Below are 6,000 nucleotides of genomic sequence, written 5' to 3' on the forward strand. Positions count from 1 at the left end.
AAAAAGATCAGCACACGTGCCAAGCCAAAGCTCCGCGAGCCACATGATCTCGCGAGCTGATCTCAGACCACATGTTACTATATAGATAGATAGATAGATACTCATATATATAGACAAGAAAAACACCTTCATGACCACAACAAAAGGACAGGATATTAATAAAGATCACATACAAACATACAAACTTACTAAATATAAAACGGACTAAATATAAAATAATGCTACAGGCCATATATATATATATATATATATATATATATATATATATATATATATATATATATATATATATATATAATATATATATATATATATATATATATATATATATATATATATATATATATAGTTATTTACATATATATATATTTATATAGTTATATATAGTATATATAGTTGAGCATGCTTTCATGTGTATATATATATATATACATAGGCTATGTATATGTAATCAAATGTATTTATGTATTTTGTTATTTATAGACACACTCACACACGCACACACGTCTACTTCTCTGCAGCAAAGGTATTCATCATAGTATTTGAAAGTACTTGCACTTGAAAAAACTTTTAAAGTTCTTGAAGTCTACAGATTTATTGACCTTCCTGTTTTATTGTAATGATGAATTTTAATTTGTCTTGATTTAGTTGAGCAGTTCTTGCCATAATATGTATTAAAACAGCAGGATAGGGCTCGGTGCAATGCAACTGTTGGCCTCAAATACATTAAGCACCAATTAAGTTTTGATAAGACATACAGGTCTGTTAACTGAAGACTATTGCAGGTGATGGCCTCATGAAGCTGGTTCAGATATTGTTAGTAGTGTGCAAAGCTGTCATGAAGGCAGGGATTTAAAACATGAAACGTATTTTGGTTTAACACTTTTTTGTTTACTGCATAATTTCCTAAGTGTTATTCATAGTTTTGATGTCTTCATTATTGTTCTACAGTATATAAAGCAGGTGTTGTATACACTCACCAAGCACTGTTAGGAACACCTGTGTAATCAAATGCAACCAATACAACAGCTCTGCCATAAATTCTGCTTTTACTGATTTGTCAAAGTTCATTATTGAGATTGTAGTGTGTGGTGCTTTTCTACCAGTTTCCCAGAACCCAAGATATATTTTTTTTGTTCAATAATCTAAATCCTTAAGATATATATTTTAAAATTGATTATCAAAATAGCACAAAATGCTTAATGAAACAAAGTAAACTAGAAAACATCAGCAAACTTTCAGTTATGCACCAATATCATCATAAGGATGTAATATTTGACGAATGGCATCAATTAAATAGTTCTTTTATCTTTCTGTCCTGCAGCCAGCATGGCTTGCCCAAGGACTCTGTGGCAGAGATGTTTTGGTTTTTAGCTGCCACACAGTTGTTCCCCAATGTGCCCTCATGTGTTCTCCTGTTCATCGTCACATTATCTATATTTCTTGATTTAGTTAAAAGAAAGAAAGAGCACTTCCATACATCATATAGCTCCCTCTACAGAGCCACTCCAATGTTTTAAGCTGACTTTTGCTATTTATAGTTTTATTGTTGAAATCTCTCTTGTCAAGAATCAAGAAATTCTCTTCTGACAGAACAAAATGAAAATTGAGGATTATTGGTTTTCTCCCATGCTGCACATGTGGAAACATCTATTGATGCACATCTGGAAAATGCCAGCAGCCAGACAGAAGAAAGTAAAATTGCTGCAAATTTCCAAACTGTTTATGCAAAACAGTTCCTGCTCCATAAATTGTAACCAAACCTCAATGAGCACAGTCGACCAGGAAGGACTAAAATGATGTGTGTGGTTCAGAGGATACAACAGACTTAGAAACTGAGTTATTAAAGCTTTTGTGTCCGATTAAGACATTTTTTCAGAACAAATGCATTAAGATCATTTACTTAATGATTGTACAATGGTGCGGTGAAAAAAAGGGATTTTAGCACATACAAGTGGATACAAAAGCCTGAAGCTTGTAATATATTTGCTAAGATATGTGTTGTTTCTTTACACTTAAGTGACTTTATTTTCCCTCTCAGGCGCCTTTTATGCAACATGCTCATGCAGCTGCTTGAACAGGGATGATTGCCGTAGAATTTGAGACAAGCAGATTGGTGTTTCATGGCAGCGCTGTGTCTTACAGACATCCGCACAGATATCAATTTCCCTTCCTCGTCAGCCTCTGGGCATGTTATCACCTCCAAAAAAGGAGAAATTAAGTGGGGAGCCGACGGCTGCTCTGAGACCAGCACCTCTAAATGAAGACCCCCCAAATTTAGCATGAGTGAAGTATGATCCTGGCCCTGCTAACATATTGCTACCATGTGCTGTCCAATGTATTCAAACCTGGAGGTGGCTGGGGAATGATTTTAGAGCTCTGGTATCAAAGGGTAAGTCAGGTGGTGGTCGTCATATACAGCCGGATCATGCATGCATACGTGAGCGTGGATGCAAGAATATATAGACAGTGATTATAAATTCAGCTTCCATCTGGTCAAACAGCGGAGGAAGAAAAGGCAGTTAAAGCAGGTGTGGGTCTCTGGAGTCCTGGCAATCAAGCAGAGGGAATTGAGTTAGTGTAGACCAAGTGTGTGTGGAGTTGAGGTCACCGTAGCAGGCTGATCAAGTGTCATAGACACAGCTTCCTCCCTGTCATTGTCTTGCAGAGAAAAGACTCTTGTTCCCAGGGTTCACCATGGTAAAACTGTAGGGCCGCTTGTCAAACTGAGTGCATGTGAGCACAAGTCCAGTAAAGCTTTTTGTCTCTTGAGAATAAAAACTACAAGAAATCATCAATGTCTGTTGTGTAATTGATCATTTTCCTTTCCATTTATCTTTCAATTAAGTAAAAAATGTGATGTTTTTGTGGTCAGGCAAGGGTAATACATGCTCAGCTGGACAACCGGAGCTTTAGAAAAAGGAACATCAATATTGGCACACTTACTCCTTTTAACTACTGAGCTTTTACCTCCTCCTTTCTCCTCCTCAATCTCAAAAGAACAGGCCATATGAAACTGTAATTGCTTTATAATTGCCACAGTCCTGCTACGGGCATAAATTTCTAAAGGCAGGACATAAGAAACGGATAGTGTTTCATCCAGAGACCTCTGAGCTATCCCAGCACAGCTTTCATTCAGAAACACAGTCTGTACAGGGAGGCAGTGAATAAAAATTGGCGGCTCCATACAACTGAACAAAATATACATATTTTAAGTCATTTCTCAAAACCCATTTTTTTAATATCACCTATGTTTTTAAACTTTCACTATTTTAGGATAGTTTACCCATTTTGTAATGCTTTTAGATAAAGTGTTAAGTGTCTGATAAACAGGTCAAAAATTTAAACTAAATCTCATGTACAGCCGTCAGATATTACATGCATGGCTGACTATTTCACTTTTGCACTGATTCAAGAAAATACACATAAAATCTTTGCTAAGTCAGTTTGAATCTCTGTCTGGTATAAAATATTAATATGACATATCAAGTGCACGGTAATAAAAACAATTATAAGTGATACCAGGAAACCACATACCAGAATAGAAAGAGGATAGGGGAAGTCCATTAACTGCAGAAATAAAAATAAAGAGAGCAAGGAATATCATGGTGGGTGAAAGAGTAGCATAAAGGACAAACAAACAACAACAAAAAAACACTTTGACAGGTATTATCCCATCTTGAAAGAGAAGACTGACAGATGATGAAAAAATAAACAGACCAGTTTTGCCCAATAATAGGAGACATACATGTCTACCACCTTGTTTTTACCTCTCTTCCATTTTACTTTGCAGCCTCCTCCTCCTCCACCACCACAAGCCACTTTGCTTTGATTCAGCTCTGTATCTGTATTTTAAATGACTCAATTACATGGGATCCCGCGGTGAAAATTATGGATGTTTTCCACTATTTCTCTCCACTGGGACACCATGACCCCTCCCTGGCTCCAATAACCCCCCCCCCCTCCTCCTCCCTCCTCCTCTTTTCTCCATCCCACTCTCCTGGCCTCTCTCTCCACCTGTCCTATTTTCCTTCCTCTCCCACAGTCGCCCATTTTTCTTGATAAACGTTCGCTTTTGCTGTGCGTTATCTGCGACTGAGAGGAAATAATAGCTAAATGGTCTTGTTTGTGAGCTCTCTGCACAGTGAACTGACAAAGAGTGTTTTGCAGGTAATTCTCATGCTGTCACCGCACGACGAGCCACTGAAAAGAGTTTCTTATGGATGACACGAGGCGCTGTTCAAATCCAAACACCAGGCATGACAGAAATGAAAGCATATCAGCAGGCAGAGTTGCAGAGATGGACAGAATGTGTGTGTGTGTGTGTGTGTGTTTTTTCTTTTTATTCATCCATAGCAAAGCAGTGTTGTGATTCTTTTTTAGCACTTTAAACCCGCAGTTTACGGGGGTGTCTGAGGCATTTTAAAAGTGGAATCTATCTTTGATGTACTCTGCTGGGGTTGAATCTACTTTCAAGATAAAAACCTCACCTACTGCTGTGTCACTCGTACTCACTGAGGTGCAAAGCGGCAAGTAATGCTCAACCAAAGGTGGGCGGCTGGATCAGCTTTCACAAGTCTCTTGAAGCAAAACATGTCTTTCTCATTTCATGCATATAAAGGAGCACGGATCTTCTAGGGCTGTTCAACAGACTCTTGGCATACTTCATTTATTGCCATATTGTGACTTTTAGGATCCAAAACTGAAATGAATGCCATTGTAAGTTTAGCAAAGTGAAGACAGAAAATCCCTTAACTTCAGCTATATATATACTTTAGGATATATTTGTGAAGGCCAGTTAAACACCCAACCCAACCAGCCTGCATATACCCTGTGGTGTCATTCAGGCACCACCAGAAAAAAAACCCAAACCCACACTGCATTACCATCCATCACAACACACGCCATAACAACCAAATAACCAGCGCCATTAAACATTTAGATCATTTGAGGGATTCACTGAGAGTGGTGCAAACAAAGCTACCAGGGTAGCTGTGTTCAACCTGATAGGCCCCTCGTCCATTCATCACCTCTCTAAGCAACAGATCGAAGAATATAAAGGGTGTGTGCCAGGGAACAAATCCCCACCAGTAGACCCCTGGGAGAAGGGTAGGGGAGATGGGAGAGGCACAAGCAAAGTCCTTTGCAAAAGAAAGAGATAAATCTATTGATTTGTGATCAACCTGCTGCATTACTACTGCTGCCCCGAGGGTATCTATCTGGGAAGTGGAGGAGGTGCTTTGAAGAGGCTGACAGAAAGTATGTTTTTATTCCAGGTTCAAAGATATAGACATGGGTGAAAGGGCTTTCAATAAAGTCTCACTTTGATTGATCATGTGCAGGTTGGCTCCTGACAAGAGGAACAGGTAGTTAAATGTCGGGCTCAACAGGTCTAAGCAACTGTCAAAGAGTCTCTCTACAGATAAACAGCCAAATGGATCTGGATTATAGCCAGCCACAAAACACAGAGACACACTGCTGTCTGCTAAAAAAGACCATCTTTCATGAGAGTGTGTGGGATAAGAATGAATCATTTAAAAAACAAGGTGAAATTATTAACTCTATAATTAACTGATTCTCTGAGTTGTTATGAATGTACAATATTTTCTAGTTTTTTAAAACTGATATAAATATACAACATTTGCAGTCAATGATCACAATAACTATGAATATTTTGCAACAAATGCCCAAAGCATTAGCAAAGATTTACATGCTGTTGTCAAAAAGAAAAAGCCAGGAGTTGATTTTCTTAGCGTAGCAGACAGAGCGGAAACACAGTGTAACAGCTAGCCTGGGCCTGTCAGAAGTTCATAAAATTACCCAACTAGCTACTCTCGAATCTCAGCACTATTTAACACATATCTTGTTTGTTTAGTGATAAAAACAGAGTTTTTCTCATCTAACTCTCTTCTCATCTAAGCAAATAGCTAAGTGTATTTCCCAAAATGTCTACATTTTTCAGTTAAGTGTTAGTATTAAAGATGGAAAATGCCAATAATT

The sequence above is a fragment of the Scomber japonicus genome, chromosome 19 (assembly GCF_027409825.1).
Source record: "Scomber japonicus isolate fScoJap1 chromosome 19, fScoJap1.pri, whole genome shotgun sequence".
Taxonomy (NCBI): domain Eukaryota; kingdom Metazoa; phylum Chordata; class Actinopteri; order Scombriformes; family Scombridae; genus Scomber; species Scomber japonicus.